The sequence below is a fragment of the Mobula birostris genome, unplaced genomic scaffold (assembly GCF_030028105.1).
Source record: "Mobula birostris isolate sMobBir1 unplaced genomic scaffold, sMobBir1.hap1 scaffold_3426, whole genome shotgun sequence".
Taxonomy (NCBI): domain Eukaryota; kingdom Metazoa; phylum Chordata; class Chondrichthyes; order Myliobatiformes; family Myliobatidae; genus Mobula; species Mobula birostris.
Genome location: NW_027276495.1, coordinates 17,608 through 38,914, shown reverse-complemented (window position 1 = coordinate 38,914; position 21,307 = coordinate 17,608). Strand labels below are relative to the sequence as shown.

Sequence of the window (21,307 nt, the reverse complement as noted above, 5' to 3'; positions counted from 1 at the left end):
CCACACAGCTGGTAAGCACATATTCGGATATGTCCATACTTGGCCTCCTCTACTGCCATGATAAGGCTAAACTCAGGTTGGAGGAGAAACACCTCATATACCGTCTAGCTAGTCTCCAGCCCCTTGGTATGAACATAGAATTCTCCAACTTCCGGTAATTCCCTCCCCCTCCCTTCCCCTATCCCTATATCACTCTGCCCCCTCCCCCAGCTGCCTATCACCTCCCTCATGGTTCCACCTCCTTCTACTACCCATTGTGTTTTCCCCTTTTCCTTCTTCACCTTTCCTGCCTATCACCTCCCTGCTTCCCCTCCCCAACCCCTTTACCTTTCCCCTTACTGGTTTTTCACCTGGAACCTACCAGCCTTCTCCTTCCCACCCTCCCCCCACCTTCTTTATAGGGCCTCTGCTCCTTCCCTCTTCAGTCCTGACGAAGGGTTCCGGCCCGAAATGTTGACTGATCGGTTCCACGGATGCTGCCCGACCTGCTGAGTTCCTCCAGCGTGTTGTGAGTGTTGCTTTGACCCCAGCATCTGCAGAGTATTTTGTGGTATGTACAGATCACGTGAGATCCTTGGTGATGTGTATGCCGAGGAACCTGAAGCTATTCACCCTCTCAGCCCCAGATCCACTGATGTCAATATGAGTTAGACTGTCTCCATGCCCCCTGTAGTCCACAACCAACTCCTTTGTTTTAGTTACATTGTGGGAGAGGTTGTTTTCTTGACACCACTGTGTCAGGGTGATGACTTCTTCTCTGAAGACTGCCTCATTATTATTTGAGATTAGGCCAGTGTAGTGTCGTCAGCAAATTTAATTCGCAGATTGGAGCTATGGATGGTGACAGAGTCATGGGTATACAGAGAGTAAAGGAGGGGGCTTAGGACATAGTCTTGAGGAGCACCTATGTTGAGGGTCAGAGGGGCAGAGGTGAGGGAGCCCACTCTTACCACCTGTCGGCAATAAAAGTTAATGCAAGTAGTGTTAAGAGGAAGACTCTTGTGTTACATTATTGATGTTTTGCACGTTGATTACTATAACTACTGTATATTCTGACTTCAAATTGCATTGTACCAACAGACACACCTGATCCTCAGAATCAGTGGAATACAGCGAATAACCAGACTCTACAGAGGCTACGGAAGCTTTTCCTCCTGTGTTCCTAATAAGAAAACAAAAATCAAAATGGAATAAAACTAACTTTTACTTTCAAATGGATTTCGAGATGAACCATTTAAACTCATTTGTTACATAATGCTGAACGTTATGAAAAATAGTTGTAAATCTGTTTATATTTATGTACTGTTCTTTCTTCCAAGAAAACATCTGCAACAGGTCAGTGCAAGGAGGATATTGACATCAATAAATGTTCCTTTTCATGATATTCAGATAAAATTCTGCAGACTTTTTTTGATATACAAACTCCCACAATATTAAGATACGAGACAAATGATCATGTTAAACCAACCTACATGTTTTAGTGACACTGAGTACCAAACAAGGTGCCCACAGCTTCCAAAGTCTAATAATTATGAAAAAAATCATGTGAAAGGCTTAATAATTTATTTGTTATTTATGTGAGAAATAAAAAATTGTGGAAGCAACAGCATTATAAGCAATGGAATTCAGTACATTAATTACACTCAGCATTGTATTCTGAAAACTCTGATGCAGAAGAGAAGCATTGTCAGTCTCAATAAAGGCATGTTCAGGCAGCCATTTTTAGACAAATAATACATTGCTCTTTTGGAATATATCCTTTGCTCACATCTGCATTATAAACAAACAACTGCTGTAAATATTTGAACCTCACGAGAAAGTTTACCATATTGATTATGATATTAGTGTATATAATTGAATCTCTTACCTTTTTTTTCCACTCCATTGCTTTGAAGAGCCCACTAAACGTCCTGAAGAGAGCACCTAGCAAGGAAATTTTCATTAATTTTACAAAAAAATCCTAAATAAATTGGCAACCTCTAACTTCTTTGCACTGTGGCCTGTTAATTTAAAATGGTAATCAAAATGATAGTCCCTGATATGCATATTTGTTATAGGAAATCATGTGTCATCTTTCACTACTATACCAGTGGTGCTAATAAATTAAAACTGAACAAGTATTTTTTTTCCAAATTAATTTTTGAGATCTGGGCATCATTGATAAGGCCATTATTTATTTCCCATTCCTAATTATTGCCGTGGAAGTGGTGTTGAGCCACCTTTCTGAACCATTTTAGAAATATTGTTGAAGATATTCCCACAGCGCTATAAGGAGTTAATTCCAGGATTTAGAAAAAGCAATAAAGGACCAACGAAACACCTCTAGATCTACTAATAAAAATCCAAGTGACATGTAAGAAAAATAACAATGAGAAAATTCCAAATATTAAAATATAATTTGAAACAAAGTCAATGGAACCATGAAAAAAAATTCCCACTTAATACTGCAAGCCCGCTTTAACACTTTTCTTCCTTTTAAGTCTTCACTTAAAATGTAGATTAAAGACGACCTTACAACATGCTGTTCCCAAATATCTGTTTAGTTTCCATTACTATTTGCAATGGATTTGATTTGTTATGCGTTCCCTTCTTGTTTCTGTATTAGCACTATATCTTGAATAATTTCAAACGTAACAATTCAAAGCAAAGCTAGGGTAAAAAACATAGAGGTATTAGTTCATTTAATTGTTCTACTCGCTTCTCAGAAACAGTTGTATCATCACCAACATACATGATGAAATTTGTTGTTTTGTGCAATACATTAAAAATTACAAGTTACAATAAGAATCATAAAAAAATTAAGTCGTGCAAAAAGAGAGCAAAAATGAGGAAGTGTTCATGGTCTTTCCAGAAATCCGATGGCAGAAGAGAAGAAGCTATTCCTAAACTGATGAGTTTGTGTCTTCAGGTTCCTGTAGCTCTTCCATGATGGTGAGGATTCTTAATGAGAGATACCACATTCTTAAGGCATCACCTATTACAGATGTCCTCAGTAGTGGGGAGGCTAGTGCCCTTGAAGCTGACTGAGCTTCGAACTACCTGAAGCTTTTATCGATCCTTTGTATTGGCGCCTCTATACCAGATGGCAATCAATCTGTAAGAATGATCTCCACAGTATATCTGTAGAAATTTGTAAGTCTTTGGTGGCATACCAAATCCCCTCACACTCCGTAATGTTGACACACAAGAACTTGAAACTTCTGCTTTAACTCCTTTCAAACGAATTCCTCCTATATTATTTCCCTTTCTGTTACCATTTCCATGACCTTGATCACACACATTAACCCTTTCTGATTTTTGCATTTTATCACCAGCACCAAACTAACTTATAATCATTATAATGCTAACCACCCTTCTTGAGAAGGGTTAAACTAAATTGGCAAGGGGATGGGGCTGAGAATGGGTCAGTTGGTATGCAACTGGATGCAGTGTGCAGTGAGACAATCAGGAAAGACAGGTAAATGATAGGGTAAAATTACAGTCGGTGGGATGAGTTGCAGTGTAACATGAGGACAAAATCAAAAAGGGTAATGAATGCATGACTGAAAGTGTTATATTTCAATGTATGCACTATACAGAATAAGTTAAATGATCTTGCAGTGCAGATAGAGATTGGCAGATATGACATTGTGGGCATCACTGAGTCGTGGCTCAAAGATCAGAGTTGGGAGCTTAACGTACAAAGACACACATTCAGTCGAAAGAACAGGCAGGTAGACAGAGGGGTGGGATTGCTATGTTGGTAAAAAATGAAATAAAATCCTTAGAAAGAGGTGATATAGGATCAAAAGATGTAGAGTCATTGTGGGTAGAGTTAAAAACTGCAAGGGTCAAAAAACTGATGGGAGATATATACAGGCCTCCAAACAGTAGCCAGGATGTGGGCTACAGATTACAATGGGAGATAGAAATGGCTTGTTAAAAGGGAAATGTTATGATAGTCTTGGGGGATTTCAATATGAAGGCAAATTGGGAAAATCAGGTTGGTGCTGGATTCCAAGAGAGATTTTGTAGAATGCCTATGAGATAGCTTTTTAGGGCAGCTTATGGTTCAGCCCATTATGGGAGAAGCTATTATGGTGTAATGAACCAGATATGATGACAGAGCTTAAGATAAAAGAACCCTTATCAGACAGTGATCATAAAATGATAGAAGTCATAATGCAGTTTAAGAGTGAGAAGTTAAATTCAGATGTATCACTATTACAGTGGAGTAAATGGAATTATAGAGTCATGAGAGAGGAGCTGGCCAAAATTGATTGGAAGAAGGCACGAGCAGGGATAACGTATCTGAAGGCAGGATGACACAACTGTGGCTGACAACAGAAGTCAAAAGAGGCAAACGGCAATAAATAAAGCAAAAATTAGTGGGAATTTAGAGGGAAGCTTCTAAAAACCAACAGAAGACAACTAAAAAAGCCATAAGGAGGGAAAAGATGAAATATGAAGGTAAGCTAGCCAATATGATCAAAGACAATACCAGAAGTTTTTTTTTTCAGATCTATAAAAAGTAGAAGAGAAGTGAGAATAGATATTGGCCCACTAGAAAATGACACAGGAGATGTAGTAATGGGGGAACAAGGAAATGGCAGACAAACTAATTAAATATTTTGATTCGTCTTCACTGTAGAAGACACAGTATGGCAGAAGTTCGAGAGTGTTGGGGGCAGGAATGAGTGCGTGTTGGGTGATAACAATAATAAAGAAAAGCAGAAATAGCTAACTACATCAGAAAGATGGACGTGTTCCATTACATAACAGATAACTGGATATTGTATACAGAATGAAATAAGCAGTATTTTAAAGCAAATGGAGTACTTTTGCTGAGTGCATTGGATTTAAGGCATACAATCTGCTTCGGAGGTTGACTGTTCCAACCAAACCAGCTGAAAATAACTTTGCTGATTATCGTGTAAGACCATAAGATTTAGGAGCAGAAGTAGGCCATACGGCCCATCGAGTCTGCTCCACCATTCATTCATGGGCTGATCCACTTCATCCAGTTATCCAGCAAGTAATGCAGGAACATTTGGAACCAAAGCCATTGTTGCTTGCAGAATGCTTTAGGTTTCATAAGCGGAATCAAAAGGAAGGGTAGCCTATTTCAGCATAGGGGGCTGAATTGCACAAGTTATCTGAACATTGTCAGTTTAGTAATGGGCTTAATGATGCACTAAGAGATCGTGGAATCTAACTAGAAAGCATTCAAAAATGTCTCTGAACTGAAGCACAGCTTATATTTAAGAGCAGCTGAAATTGCTGTATCAATGCAAATAGCAGAGACGAAATTGAGTTACAGTCAGGAATTAAAATGAGCGTGCACAAAACTGCAGTGTCCAAACAGAAACCAGACTTGCTGAACAAATGGTGTTACTGTTGTGGCAAGAGCTCCCATACACCAAACCAATGCAGATTTAAAGGCAAAACTTGCAGAAAATGGATCAAACTAGGATACATAAAAAGAGCAGGTTTGGCAGACATAAATGGACTACACAAACAAGAGAAAAAAAATTAAAAAGTCAAGGTACAATTTCAAAAAGAGCACTAATCTGCTTGCTGTTGATGAAAAATCTGATGGTGATGAGAATGACAAAAGACTGAGTAGACTTAAGATTTAAAATGTGAAACCTAACAACAGACATGCAACATGGCTTGTGCCAGAAGTGAGTGGCAAATCAATCAAAATGGAAATGGTCACTGGCTCAGCTATTTCAGTGATTCCACACAATGAGCTTGAATGGCATTTCAAAGATACTAAACTGAAGCTTGCAGATATACAGCTAAGAACTTGTACTAGAGGAAAGATAATTCCTGTGAGAATGACATTCATAGCAGTCAAATACAACAACCAAGAAGCCAAGAGCAATGCCTAACCATCCCTGGGAATGGCTTGCATTGCCTTGGCAGAGGATTCTTGTGGGTTTTGTCAGACCACTCAAGGGCACAAATTTCTTGGTAGTAGTGAATGTAGCTACCAAGTAGCCATATGTTTTCCCAGTGGACTCCACTACAACCTCGCACACTGTTGATGTGTTGAGAAACTTCTTCACAAGGACTGGTGTTCCAGAACACTTAATCAGTGACAATGGACCACAGTTTGTGGTGGAACAGATTCAGTCATTCCTAAAAATGAATGGAACAGAACATATATCTGCACCATGCCACCCAGCTACAAATGGCTTGGTAGAAAGGTTTGTTTAGAGTCCAAAGAATGCACTGTAAGCAATGTCAGCAGAACACACTAAACTAACACTGAATCAGAAACTGACTAATTTCCTCCTTGAATATCATAATGCAGCACACTCCACAACCAACAACTCACCAGCTGTGCTGTTCCTTTGTCATCCCTTGCATTCACACTTGGATCTCCTCAAACCCAATCTCAGAAGGAGTATGCAGGACAAAAAGGTGACAGAAATTCTACTTAAACAAGGCTCCTTAAATAAGGCAGTCTGATGTTTCACTCCTGGACAAGCAGTCCTGGCGAGGGACCAGACTGGTGATCAGAAAGATAAAGGACAGAACTGGAACACTTCCCTACACAGTAGAAATTGCATCTCATATCACCTGGAGATGGCACATCAATCAGTTGAGGACAGCAGAGTCAATTGTTAGAGAAGGAAAGTGGCCACTGCAGTCAGAACTACTTCCTGCAATCTCAGAGTCAACTCCTACAACCACCACGGAGGAGGTTCTCTACAGTGATTAAATCTTTAGGTCTGAATGGGACAAATTAAAACTTACAATGCATACAGGTGTATGATATAATACATTGTGTACATAGTTGAAATGCATTCTCTATTGCGTTGGAGTTTATAGCTAAGCAGGGAGAAAGGTTCTGTATTTAATATTTCAGTAGTATGAGTAATATTGTAAATATATTGTTTGATTAAGCATTCTTGTTCATATAAATAATTCATTACAGGTTATATGTAAAAATAAGTGAATTGCATATGTCATGATGCTACCACATGATAGGTGTGTGCTTCGCTTAAAGTAAAAACCAAAGTTAGACACACATTCCTGGCTCTCTTGTTTTCCTTTGAAATAGTTTAATGTTTTGAATTTACAAAATGTAACAGACTACACCCCAGGGTTCTGAAAGAGGTGGCTGGTGAGATTGTGGAGGTATTGACAATGATCATTCAAGAATCACCAGATTCATAGTGCCGGAGGACTGGAAAATTGCAAGTGTCACTACACTCTTGAAGAGCGAGGCAGCTGGCCTGACCTCAGTGGCTGGAAATATACTGGAGTCAATTGTTAAGGATGAGATCTCGGTACTTGGAGGCACATGATAAAATAGGTCAAGGTCAGCATGGTTATCTTAAGGGAAAATCTTGTCTGACAAATCTATTGGAATTCTTCCTGAGCAAATAATAAGCAGGACAGGAAGAGGAGAATCATTGGATGTTCTGCACTTGGATTTTCAGAAGGCCTTTGACCAGCTGCCACACATGAAGGTGATAACAAGATTAGAACCCATGGTATTACAAGAAAGATACCGGCGTGGATTAGCTGATTGGCATGAGGCAAATAGTGGGAATAAAGGGAACCTTTTCTGGTTGGCTGCCAGTAACAAGTGGTGTTCCGCAGGGTCAGTATTGGGACCGCTTCTTTTTACATTATATGATAATGATCTGGATGACAGAACTGATGGATTTGTGGCTACATTTGCGGACAATATGAAGATAAGTGGGGGGTGCAGGTAGTGTTGAGGAAGCAGGAGGCTGCAGTAGGACTTAGAGAGATTCAGAGAAAGGGCAAATAAGTGGCAGATGGAATACAGTGTCACAAAATATATAGTCATGCACTTTGGTAGAAAGAACAAAAGCGTAGACTATTTTATAAATCGACAGAAAATTCAAAGGTACTTGGGAGTCCTCGTGGCAGATTCCCTGAAGGTTAACTGGCAGATTAAGGTGGAGGTGAGGAAGGTAAATGCAATGTTAGCATTCACTTTGAGAGGACTAGGATATAAAAGTAAGGATGTAATGCTGAGGCTTTGTAAAGCATTGGTGAGGCCTCACTTGGAGCATTGTGAGCAGTTTTGGGCCCCTTCTCCAAGAAAGGATGTGCTGACATTGGAAAGGGTTCAGAGGAGGTTACAAGAATGATTCCGGGAATGAAAGGGATATCTTATGAAGAGTGTTTGATGGTTGTGGGCCTGTACTACTCGGTGGAATTTAGAATGGGGGGGGGAAGAGAAGAATTTCATTGAAACCTATCAAATGTTGAATGGTCTCAATAGAGTGGACGTGGAGAGAATGTTTCCTATAGTGATGGAGTCTAGGAAAAGAGGGTACAGCCTCAGAATAGAGGGGCATCCATTTAGAATGGAGATAAGGAGAAATTTCTTTAGGCAGAGGGTGGTGAATCTGGGATTCATTGTCACAGGTGGCTGCGGAGGCCAGGTTATTGGGTGTATTTAAGGTGGAGGTTGATAGGCTCTTGATTAGTCAAGGCGTGAAATGTTATGGGGAAAAGGCAGGAGAATGGCATCGAAAGAGAAAATGGATCAAACATGATGAAATTGCAGAGCAGACTTGATGGGCTGAATAGCCTAATTCTGTTACTATCTTTTATGGTCTTCTGATCCTCATAGAAGCTGATGTTTAAATTGGTTCTCCCTCAAATTTTCTTTGGCCCCAAATTAAATATCCACCATTGTAGCTGTACTCACAAAACTCATCTGGACCATTCATTCCCCTAGACTGCTGTCTCATCTTAAACAGCACTGAAATGGACATAATCAAAGAAATCATGAGAAGAATGACTGTGACCACTGAAGTGCAAATCTTTCAAAAGCCTTTAAGTTAATTGATTAAGCCATCCATTGAAACCTCTCCAAAGAATGCAACAGGATTGTTTTCACTCTTATTTTTATCTATGCATTACAGGCAGTGAAACTTCACAAATGGTGTTTCTCCCTACATTCTGGAGGATCCCATACTGAAACCCACCCCCATGTAACTATCATTTGTCCCCGCTTCAGATGCATTAATATGTTTTTGTTATAAAATATATGACATTATTAATATCACTTAAACAATAGGAAATCTGAAACCAAGGTCATTAAGGTCTCCAGAAAGTACTGTCCATGTAACTATTTCCATCAATTGTCAAGATGATGGCTCAAGCCAAGTCAGATCTTGGTCTCAGTCCCTACATTACCCAGAACTTCCCTACTTCCCACTCTCCCTGAGTGGTGGTCATGTCTGCAGTTCTACAAATTTCAAAACACTTTCACAAGAACAAGAATAGCAGGATTAAGCTACAGAGCACCATTCACCTGCTCACCATTTAGTGAAATCATGACTGATTTTTATCGTGCCACTTCCCCAGTTAAATAACAAAAATCAATTCATCTGTTTGGACCAAGCTTCCATGTGTATATCCTAAATCACGGCACATAACAACAGAAATAGGTCTGAATAAGCCTGTGATACGCCACACAATATGACTCCAAAACAGCCTTTCTGCGAAGGGTCTCGGCCTGAAACGTCGACTGCACCTCTTCCTACAGATGCTGCCTGGCCTGCTGCGTTCACCAGCAACTTTGATGTGTGTTGCTTTAATTTTTAGTCCAGCTTGTTATCATTTCCCAATTCCACAAATCTTAATCTCATCTATTACAATGCAACAATTTGCTCGTATTTTTTCAGGTCCACGATCATATTGGAAAATATTTTCTACTCATTCATTTCCCCTTTATTTATTGGATGATCTTCATTGCCTTTATTTTCCCCGATGTTTTTCCTATCACTTGCTCAATGCCAAAACATTAGCGATCTTGGACAAAATTTTATATTTGCACACTTTCCATCCTTCTTGATTCTGTCGGGTGGGGTTGCTACCTGAGAATCCTCCCCCTGACCATGTTTCTCCATCTGCTACTGCAGAACAGTAGCTTCTTCTTTTCCTGGGTCTCTGGGTCCCACATGGACTACAATCATTAAAATCATACAATCAAAAACTGATATGCAGCCCAGATATAGTTCTATAGCTTAAAGTCCACACCAATCACCCATTTACATTAAGGCTATGTTAAACCCATTTTTTAATTCTCCCCTCATTCCTATGAATTATCATGCTCTCCTCCAAGAGCCTACGACTCATCTCTTCAATTGGGATAAATTCACAGAGGCTAATTCCTTCAGACTTTCAATATTTCTGGTATGAAAGCTCATCAATCTTCCTTCAATGTTAGCTTCTCATTTCCCAAATTACACGTTTTCCCTAATGTAACCAACTGCTTGAACTCAAGAGCTTAAGAATTCCAGCAACTGTGATATGTGATCCAAAATGACCAGGGATTCCCAACCTGGGGTTTATGGACCCCTCTGTTAATGGTCCAGAAACATCAGGGTCCATGGAATAAAAAAGTTGAGAACCTCTGAATTAGACCATCCTAAATGTAGTTGCATGAATCAGTCCTTCATGCTCAGAAATCTTAAACAGAAATTAAATACTACTGTGCTTTTGTGGGCAGATATTTTTAAATTTGTTTGTTCAATTTTACAGTTTTCATTAATTGTACAGAGTATTGATTAATCTACCAGGCAAATCATTTCTGAAGCACTTAATGGTACTGTCTCCAAGTTCCCATTTCGGCTGTTCCCAAGTGCACTCTGATTTGTTCACAGGCCAGTTAATGTTTACAAACTAATTCCTCATATGTTACAGACATCAAACAGTTTCAAACGCTGTGTCCGTAATCTATGTAGGTATTTCAGCATGTAGGACAGCAAGTAACCCACAGGCGTCCCTTTATGATATTCTCTCATGTTAAAAACAAGATACGGACTGGCGTGAATAGGCTAAGGTTACCAATGATTATGGTTGCATCCTGTACAATTTGGGCGAAGGTTCTGTCTAGGTACATACAGTGAAATGCATCATTTGTATTAACAACCCAAGAACTTCCACAGACATCTGATCCAGACCCTCGTGATTCCTTTGAGTTTCTACCATCAGTCTTCAAACTTCAGGCTTCTATCTCCAGGTTCCCTGTGTTCTGGACTTCTGACTTTGCCCTCCAGACTTTGCCAATGTCTGGATATTGACCTCAGGTCATGGGTTTGACCCTTCAGGGCTTGATTCCAGACTCACACAGACCTTTGACTCCAGTGACCTGGGGGGGGGGGCGGGGGGGGGAGTTACCAGCCCTTGCTACTCCCACTTACAACGGGGATTTGCTGCCTGTATAAAACCTCTGGAACAGGACCAGGAAAGGTCTACAGGACCTGACAAGGTGTCCCCTCTGACCTAGTGCAGAAATTGCAGGGGCCCTGGCAGAGGTACTTAAAACATCCTAAAACCATGAATGAAGTGCCAGTGGACTGTAGGATAGCTAATGTTGATCCATTTTCAATAAAGGCTCTAAGAATAAGCCAGAAAATTATATGCCTGTGTCACCAGTGGCAGGTAAATTATTGGAAGATATTCTAAAGAACAGGATATATAAGTACTTAGATAGATAGGGCCTGATTAGGGATAGTCAACATGGCTTTGTGCATAGTAGGTAATGTCTAAACAATCTTATAGAGTTTTTCCCACGGAGGTTACCTGGAAAGTTGATGAAGGAACTGCAGTGGACATTGTCACATGACTTTGATAAAGTCCTGGGTGGGTGGGGGATGCTCCAGAAGGTCCAGGTCTAATTCCTTGGCATTCAGAATGAAGTAGTAAATTGGATTCAACATTGGCAGAGTGGAACAAGCCAGAAAGTGGGCGTAGATGGTTGCTTCTGACTGGAAGCCTGTGACTAGTGGTGTCACAAGGATCGGTGCTGGGTCTGTTACTGTTTCTCATCAATATTAATAATTTGGATGATAATGTGGTAAACTGAATCAGCAAATTTGAAGATGACACCAAGATTGAGGGTGTAGTGTACAGCAAGGAGGACTATCTAACCTTGCATCAGGATCTGGACCACCTGGAAAAATGGGCTAATAAAAGACATTTAATGCAGACAAGTATGAGGTATTGCATTTTGGGCAACAAACCAGGGTAGGACATACACAGAGAACAGTAGGACACCAAGGAGTGCAGTAGAAATTTCTTTGGAAGTGGTGCAACAGGTAGATGGTGTCATAAAGAGGGCTTCTGGCTCATTGGCTTTCATAGATCAGAGTACTGAGTATTGGATTTGGGATGTTAAGTTAAAGTTGTGTAAGAATTGGCTGAAACTGAACTTGGAGTTCTATTTATTTATTCGGATTCAGCGCAGAGTGTGCCCTTCCAGGCTTCGACCAACACTGTCCAGGCAATCCAATTTAATGCTAGCCTAACCTCAAGACAATTTACAATGGCCAATTAGCCTACCAACCGGTACGTCTTTGGGAGAAACCCACAAGGTCACGGAGAGAACATATAACCTCCTTATAGGTAGTGGCGGGCATTGAACCCGGGTTACCTGTACTGTAAAGCATTGTATTAACCATTAGGCTACTGTGCCACGCCTTTATGTGCAGTTCTGGTCACCTGCTTACAGGAACGATATCTATAAGGTTGAAAGAGTACAGAGAAAATTTACAAGGATATTGCTGGAACTTGAGAAAAGTTGAATAGATTAGGATTGCTTTCCCCTGGATCGTAAGAAAATGTGGAAAGATTTGGACCACAAGACACAAGGGCAGAATTAGGCCATTTGGCCCGAGTCTGCTCTGCCATTCAATCATTGCTGATTCATTTTTCCTCCTCTGCCCGGCTCCCCAGCCTTCTCCCTGCAACCTTTGATGCCATGGCAAATCAAGAACCTATCAATCTCTGCCTTAAATGCACGCAACAACCTGGCCTCCACAACTGCCTGTGGTAAAAAAAAATTCCACAAATTTCTCCACATCTCTGTTTTAAATGGACACCCCTCTATCATGAGGCTGTGCCCTCTTGTCCTAGATTCTCCCACCATGGGAAACATCCTTTCCACACTTACTCTGTCTAGGCCTTTCTAGACCTTGGGGGTGTATTGGGTGGCTAGGGAGCACCCAATACACCCCAAGCACCTCTGGTGAGGGGCCTGCCGCGCCCTTTTCAGGGCAGCTCGTCCACCTTTGGTCCCCACCTGGCGCTCAGCTCTCACCTGTGGCTCCAAGTAGCTGTAGCACGTGCAGCGGCCACACCCCGATAAACCATCTCGGCAGACGGGCCAAACCATGTGAGGGTAGCCGACAGGTCTTCGACCCTCGGTGAGGTAGGGGATCTGCCTATCCCAGCGTGTGAAGTCTGGCCATGGCGGATTGAGCAGAAGAGACCAATTAATGGTCCAATGGTCAAGAAGGCAGGCCAGCAGGCATTTGTGCAGCGCTAAGAGCACAACAAGGCACTTAGATGGCCTGGTCATCCATTGCAAGAGGTGGTGTCCTCTTTAAACTCACCCGGCAGAAGGCAAAGGCAAACCACTGCCACAAACATGATTTCCCAATATGTCAGAGTGGTGTGGAGGGGAATCCTCCGCCAACTGGAAACTCCAGATGTGACAAGGCCTTTCAACATTTGAAAGGTTTCAATGAGATCCCCCTTCATCCTGCTAAATGAGTAAAGGCTCAGAGCCACCAAAGATTCCTCATATGATAACCCTTTCAGTCTCAGAATCATCCCTGTGAACCGCCCCGTACCCTCTCCATTGCCAGCACATCTTTTCTCAGATAAGAAGCCCAAAATTGTTCAAAGTGAGACCTTATAAAGCCTCAGCATCACATCCCTGTTCTTATATTCTAAACCTCCCGACATAAATGTTAACATTGCACTTGCCTTCCTCATCACTGACTCCACCTGCAAGTTATCCTTCAGAGTGTTCTGCGCAAGGCCTCCCAAGTCCCTTTGCATCTAAGATTTTTGGATTTTCTCCCCATTTAGAAAAGAGTTTGCACATTTATTTATTCTATCAAAGTGCATGACCATGCATTTTCCAACATTGTATTTCATGTGTCATTTTCTTGCCCATTCTCCTAATCTAAGTCCCTCTGCAGCCTACCTGTTTCCTCAACACTACCTGCCTTTCCACAAATCTTCCTATCAAATGCAAATAAGGCAGCAAAGCAATCTATTCCATCATCTAAATCATTAATAAATAGCATAAAAAGAAGTGGTCCCAACACCAACCCCTGCAAAACACCATTAGTCACTGGCAGCCAACCAGAAAAGGATCCTTTTATTCCCACTCAATGCCTCCTACCAATCATCTAATGTTCTAACCACGCTAGTAACATTCCTGTAATATCATAGGCATTTAACTTGGTAAGCAGCCTCATGTGTGGCACCTTGTCAAAGGCTTTCTGAAAATCCAAATATACATATATTGCATCCCCTTTATCTATCCTACTTGTAATCTCCTCAAAGAATTCCAATAGGTTCGTCAGGCAAGATTTTCCCTTAAGGAATGCATTCTGACTTTGTCTTATCTTGTCCTGTGTCACAAAGTACTCCATAACCTCATCCTTAACAATTGACTCCAACATCTTCCCAACCACTGAGGTCAGGCTAACTGGTCTAAATTTCCTTTCTGCTGCCTTCTTCTTTTCTTAAGGAGTGGAGTGACATTTGCAATTTTCCAGCCCTCTGGAACTATGCCAGAGTCCAATGATTCTTGAAAGATCATTTACTAATGCCTTCGCAATTTGTACTGCTACCTTTCGGAACCCTAGGATGCAGTTCATCTGGTCCGAGTGACTTATGTACCTTTAGAACTTTTAGTTTTTTGAGCACCTTCTCTTTTGTAATACCAACTGTACTCATTTCTTTTCCCTCACACCCTTCAATACCTGGTACACTGCTAGTGACTTTCACAGTGAGGACTGATGCAAAATACTCATTTAGTTCACCTGCCATCTCCTTGTCCCCTGTTATTATTTCTCTACATCAGACAACTCCAATAGGCGGACTGCGGGCCAGGTCTGGACCGCGAGAACCAAATGTCTGGACCGCGCCGACCCACTGGCACTTAAGTGAACGCACCTGTCATAACATGTAAATAAAGCACATGCTGCTCTGATTTATTTTAACCTCATCCCACATCGTACACTTGACCTACGCCCCTGTAGAGTGCGCGATGCCGAGTTGATTAAAACATGTGCAATTGATATGGCTGGTGAAGTTTTAAGTCATGATGAGAAAACCAAGAAAACAGTTGTGAAGCTATTAAAGACGGTGCCATTGTCGGCTACCACGGCAACAGGAAGAGTAGAAGTTTTAGCGGAGGAGTGTTTTTCCAATCTACTCACCGATTTGGAGAAAGCAGAAGCCATATCACTAGCCATAGACTCGTCCTGTGACTGAACCAATATGGAAGAGCTATCTATGTTCGCAAGATTTTTTGATGGGGAGACCTTTAGGGAAGAGCTACTTTGTTTGCTTCCTCTGCCTGGGCACACAACTGGGGAAATAATTTTTAACGAATTGACACAGTTCTTCGAAAAGAATGGATTGGATGTGATCAAGATTGTGTCCGTTGTCACCGACGGGGCTCCGTCGATGGTGGGACAACACAAAGGCTTGGTAAGCAGGTTTGCCGCTGTTAACTCAGCACTCTTGGCATTTCATTGCTTTATTCACAAATCGGTGTTGTGCGCTAAACTGTGTGGGGAAATGAAAGGGGCGATGGATACTGTGACGAGACTGGTAAATTTCGTTTGTGAGAGTTCTAGTCTGCAACATCGCCTTTTCAGAGCATTGCTGGAGGAAATGTCAGCGGAACACAAAGATCTTTTGCTGCATAATAATGTTCACTGGCTGAGCAAAGGCCGTTTGTTGGAGAGGGTGTGCGACCTGTGCGATGAGCTTATGTCATTTTTATCCAGCCTGCAGAGCCAAAAAGCCCAAGTATTTAAGAGGTTTTTAAGTGACAACAAGGTGATGACACATGTTCTTTTTTTGTGTCACATCATGTCTCATCTAAATCAACTTAATCTGCAACTACAAGGCAATGGCCACACTGTTGCGGACATGTACGAGGCGACTGAAGCTTTCCGGTCAAAGCCGAACCTTTTGGAGAGAGACATTCATGGGAGAAAGTTGCACTTTCCACGTCTGCGGGAGCATTGCGAGAAGAACGAAATGCGGGAGGATCCAGTGATAAAGGGTTTCGTGACAAGCCTGGCAGAAAACTTCAGGGAACGATTTGAAAGCTCCCCTCAACTCTCAGGTGACATCCTCCTCTTCCTGAGACGTCCGTTCTCCGTTTCGGCTGACGGCCAGTGGACTGCAGAGGCCAAAAGGCTGGTGCCTTCCATAGATGAGGCAATTCTTCAGATGGAGGTCTTGGAAATGGGAAAATTTCCTGTACATTGATTTCAGTTCAGCATTCAATACCATCATCCCACAGAGACTAGTGGAGAAACTGTCGCTGCTTGGCCTTAACACTGTCATGTGTCGCTGGATTCCGGATTTCTTGACAGAGAGACCACAGTCAGTCCGTGTTGGCAGGAACATCTCTGACTCCATCACGTTGAGCACTGGATCCCCACAAGGCTGTGTGCTTAGCCTGTTGCTGTTTACACTGCTAACACATGACTGTGCAGCCAGGTTCAAGGAGAACCTGATCATTAAATTTGCTGATGATACCACAGTGGTGGGGCTCATCAGCAAAAATGATGAAACAATGTACAGGGAAGAGGTCAAACACCTAGAGAGCTGGTGCAGTGATAACAACTTGATGCTTAATGTCACCAAAACCAAGGAGATAATCGTCGATTTCAGACGGTCTCAGCCTGAGCACACACCCCTCAGCATCAGTGGCTCCACAGTGGAGAGAGTTGTAAACATCAAGTTCCTTGGGGTGCAGATCTCGGACAATCTCACCTGGTCCAGGAACACCACTGGGATTGTGAAACGGGCCCAGCAGAGATTGCACTTTCTGAGGAAGGTTAAACAAGCATCACTCCCCACTAACATCTTAACTACATTCTACAGAGGCGTGGTTGAGAGTGTGCTGACCTTTTGCATCACAACCTGGTACTCCAGCTGCAGTGCTGTCGACAAAAACGCCTTGCAGAGGGTGGTTAGGGGAGCAGAGAAGGTTATTGGGGTCTCCCTACTTTCTGTCCAACACCTCTTTCAGAGTCGATGCCTCCAGAAGACACGGTACATCATTAAAGACCCCTCACACCCTCTCCGTGAACTGTTTGTTCTTCTGCCATCAGGCAAACATTACAGGAGCATCAAAACTAAAACCACAAGGCTACTAAACAGCTTCCTCCCACAGGCAGTCAGACTGCTAAATAGCTGCTCTACCTGACTCTGCTTTGGACACTTTTAACTTCACTGGACACTTATAACTTGATTTTAACTGACATGTGGCTGTTGTGTTTTACTATTTATTGTTATGTTTATTATTTAGTGTTGCGTTTGTTATGTTATGATTGCACTGCTCCTGGGAAATGCAGTCTCATTCTGCCCTGTAGAGCTGATGTATGGTTAGAATGACAATAAAATTTTTTGTATCTTTGAATCTTGAATCTGACTTGCTCAAAGCACAACACAAGGACGTTGGGGTGAGTGACTTTTGGATCAACCTGGTTCCCCAAGCTCAATTCAAAAACAGGAGAGCTATTTCAATGCTCCTACTCACACTGTTCCCCTCCACGTACATATGTGAGTCATCGTTTTCTTCAATGAACTCTATCAAGAACCAGGACAGAAACAGACTCTCCAATGCACATCTTGGCCAGTGCCTCAGGATTGCCACAACAGAATACAGACCCGACATCAGAAGGATTGCCTCATCCCGTCACTGTCACTTCTCTCACTGATTGGTGAGTGAATCAATTTATTTTTGTTCATTTGTCAATCTTATTGTGGTATAATAATACTACAACAACAATAATACTGATAATTTCATTTATAGCTACACTTCATACTTCAAATGCTACATAGCTTAATTAAAAAGAATAAATAGATTAATTGAGAGAACAGAAACAGTGGAAAAGGCAGTACTGCTAAAATTTAGTGTGGAAGAGAAGTGGTGAAGACTATCATGTTTATTATGTGTGTGTGTGTGTGTATTTTAAGTCCCAGATGAGTTCTCAATGTGACAGCTGACAGTTGTGATAGCTAGAGTCATAATTAAATGGTTGGTTTTCGACTTATTTTGTTTCAAGAGTGCATTTTTTTTCTTGTGTGACCCACAACACAGACTTTGAGAATCCCAGGCCTAAATTATTACTACTACCACTACTACTACTAATAATAATGGCAATAGCAGCAACAGCAACAACATCTGTCCATAAAACAACTTACTGGCGCAATGAAACAAAACCCTGGACGTTTTGGCCCTTGGCTTGGCATCCTTGACACAATTTGGCCCTTGTGGAAAACTAATTGGGGAACCCTGCTCTACATCAGTTTCTAATCGTCCTATATCCACTCTCATCACCCTTATTTTTTAAACACTTGAAAAAAGCTTTTACTATCCACCTTGATATTGTTTGCTAACTTGCTTTTACATTCATTTTTTCCATCCAAATCATTCTTTCAATTGCTAAGGACTTTCTACAGGGGCACAATTGAGAGCATCCTCACTGCCTGGTATGGGAATCGTACTTCCCTCAATCGCAGGACTCTGCAGAGAGTGGTGCAGACAGCCCAGCACATCTGTAGTTGGGAACTTCCCCCTATTCAGGACATTTACAGAGACAGATGCTTAAAAAGGGCCCAAAGGATCATTAGGGACCCAAGTCACCCCAACCACAAACTGTTCCAGCTGTTACCATCCGGGAAATGGTACCACAGCATTAAACCCAGGACCAACAGGAACCAGGACAGCTTTTTCTACCAGGCAATCAGACTGATTAATTCACGCTGAAACAACTGCATTTCTATGCTATATTGACCGCCCTGTTGTACATACTATTTATTACAAATTACTACATTCAGACAGAGATGTAACTTAAAGAATTTTTTTAGTCCTCATGTATGTGAAGGATGCAAGAAATAAAGTCAATTCAAGTGTTTTTAAAAAGCTTCCCAATTGTCTATATTCCACTAATTTTTGCTTGGTCATAACATTGCCCTTTTGACACATCTTTTCTATTTTCTGTTGTAATCTGTGGTCCACATCCCAGCTACTGTTTGAAGACCTGTATATAACTGCCATCAGGGTCCTTTTACCCTTAGAGTTTCTTAACTCGACAACATCTTTCTAATGGTTTGATGCCATTCTTCATCAGCAGAGGCATGCACCCCCTCTGCCGACCATCCTATCTCTCTGATACAATACCTTGGACATTCAGCTCCCAACTACAACTACCGTCAGCTATGATTCAGTGATAGCCACAACATCATACCCGACAATCTGCAAAAGTGGAATAAGATCATCGCTCTCATTTCTTTTTTTCCGTTGATTGAGATATAACACTTTGGAGTACTGTACCTGCTATGCTTTTGATCCTACGTCCCTCATGCACTGACACTCACCCTGCTGGCTGCAATTTTGTCCTGTCATCTGCTTGCCCTTTCTGACAGTCTGACTGCATATTATCTTTGCTTTTTTACCATCCATCCTATCCTGAGTCCCTTCACTCCGGTTCCCATCACCCTGCCAAATTAGTTTAACCCATCCTCAACAGCTCTCACAAACCTGCCTGTCAGAACATTGGTTCCCCTCAGGTTCAGGTGCTACTGTCCCTTTTGAACAGGTCATACCTCCCCCAAAAGAGATCCCAATTATCCAAGAACCTGAAGTGCTGCCCCCTGCACCAGCTTCTCAGCCACGCACTTATCTGCCAAATCATCCTGTTTTGGCAGAAATTACCATCGCGGAGGTCCTGCTTTCAACTTTCTGCTTAGATCTCTAAATTTTCTCTTCAGGACCCCTTTGCTTTTCCATCAAGTATGTAGCAAAACATCTGGCTGCTCTCCTCCACCCCCCCCCCCCCAGAAATGCTGTAGATGCGATCTGAGATGTCCCTGACCCTGGCACCTGTGAGGCAACATACCATCTGGGTGTCCTGTTCACATCCAGAGAATCCCCTGTCTGTTCCTCTGACAACTAAGTCCTCTATCACTAGCGCTCTCTTCTTCTCCCTCCTTCCCTTCTGCACCATGGACCCATTTGATTGAGGTATACAAAAATTATGAGGGGTATAGATATGGTAAATGCATATTTACCATATCTATACCCCTCATAATTTTTAGGGCCTCTGCCCCTTTCCTCTACAGTCCTGACAAAGGGTTCCGGCCCGAAACGTCGACCGATTTTTTCCACGGATGTTGCCCGACCTGCTGAATTCCTCCAGCGTGTTGTGAGTGGTAAATGCAAGTGGGCTTTTTCCACTGAGGTTGGATGTGGCTAGAGCTATAGAGATCATAGGCTTTGGGTGAAAAAGAGGACCTCTTCTCTCAGAGAGTGGTACAATCGTGGAGTGAACTGTCAGCGGAAGTGGTGGAGGCAGGTTCGATTGCAATGTTTAAGGGAAGTTTGGATAAATACATGGATGGGCAGATTATAGAGCGCTGTGGCCCAAGTGCAGGTGGAATGGCCTGTCAACAGACAGAATAACAGTTTGGCACAGACAAGATGGACCCAAGGCCTCTTTGTGCTGTAATAATAATAAATTATTTATACAGCACTCTTCATAAAAACAATGTCATTCAAAGTGATTTACAATGGCATAAAACACAAACAAAAAAATAAAAGACAAAATTATGTTAGCTAAAAGCAAGGTTTTGAGCTGGCGTTTTAAAACTGTGAACCGAGTCTGCATCCTTTTTAGTTTTAGGTATTGCGTTCCACAGTTTAATAGTTTACCAGAAAAGCTGACCTGTCGTGCTCTATGTCTCTAAATAAAATATTTAATCACTTTAGAAACTGTAAAGGACAGTTGACTGTTAAAATCTGTTCCTGTCAGTTCTTAACATTTCCTACCTTCGAAGCCTTTACTGTTTTCATCTTCATTGTTTTCTCCCGATTGTACCCGGCAGGCATTTTCTGGCCAATTTACGGGATGAATGAAATACACGGACCCAGGTTTTCCCTGAATATCTCCTAACACAAGAACTGGAACAGCAATTCAAATGCCTTGTTCAGAAAAGGGCCCATCTACCATTGTACGGTTGGCAAGAGCTTCTGCCCAAAACATCCTAATTTTAAAAAAACACACACAAGGATGAACTAATTTGTTGAAAACATGCACTTGTGACCTCCCTCAATGAACGCAGAAGTGGCTTCTATCAACTTCTTCAGCTGTCAGGGAGACCCAAGCGGAAATCCCGCCTCCGAGGGAGGAATGGGCTGGACCCAGAGTGGAATGAGCACGTTGATTACCGGTCGTTGCTGTCAATAAAAACGTCACGGCCGTGCGTCACCCAA

At 42.0% G+C, this 21,307-nt stretch overlaps 1 long non-coding RNA gene across 1 annotated transcript; it reads right to left on the bottom strand.

Annotated features, from left to right (window-relative positions):
• Nucleotides 1-1,084: 1,084 nt before the first annotated feature.
• Nucleotides 1,085-21,185, bottom strand: LOC140193012 (uncharacterized). The gene is made up of 3 exons (XR_011884559.1): nt 20,864-21,185; nt 1,868-1,923; nt 1,085-1,162 (listed from the first exon to the last, which is right to left on the bottom strand). It is a non-coding gene; the product is annotated as an uncharacterized lncRNA (long non-coding RNA).
• Between the last annotated feature and the right edge of the window lie 122 nt (nt 21,186-21,307).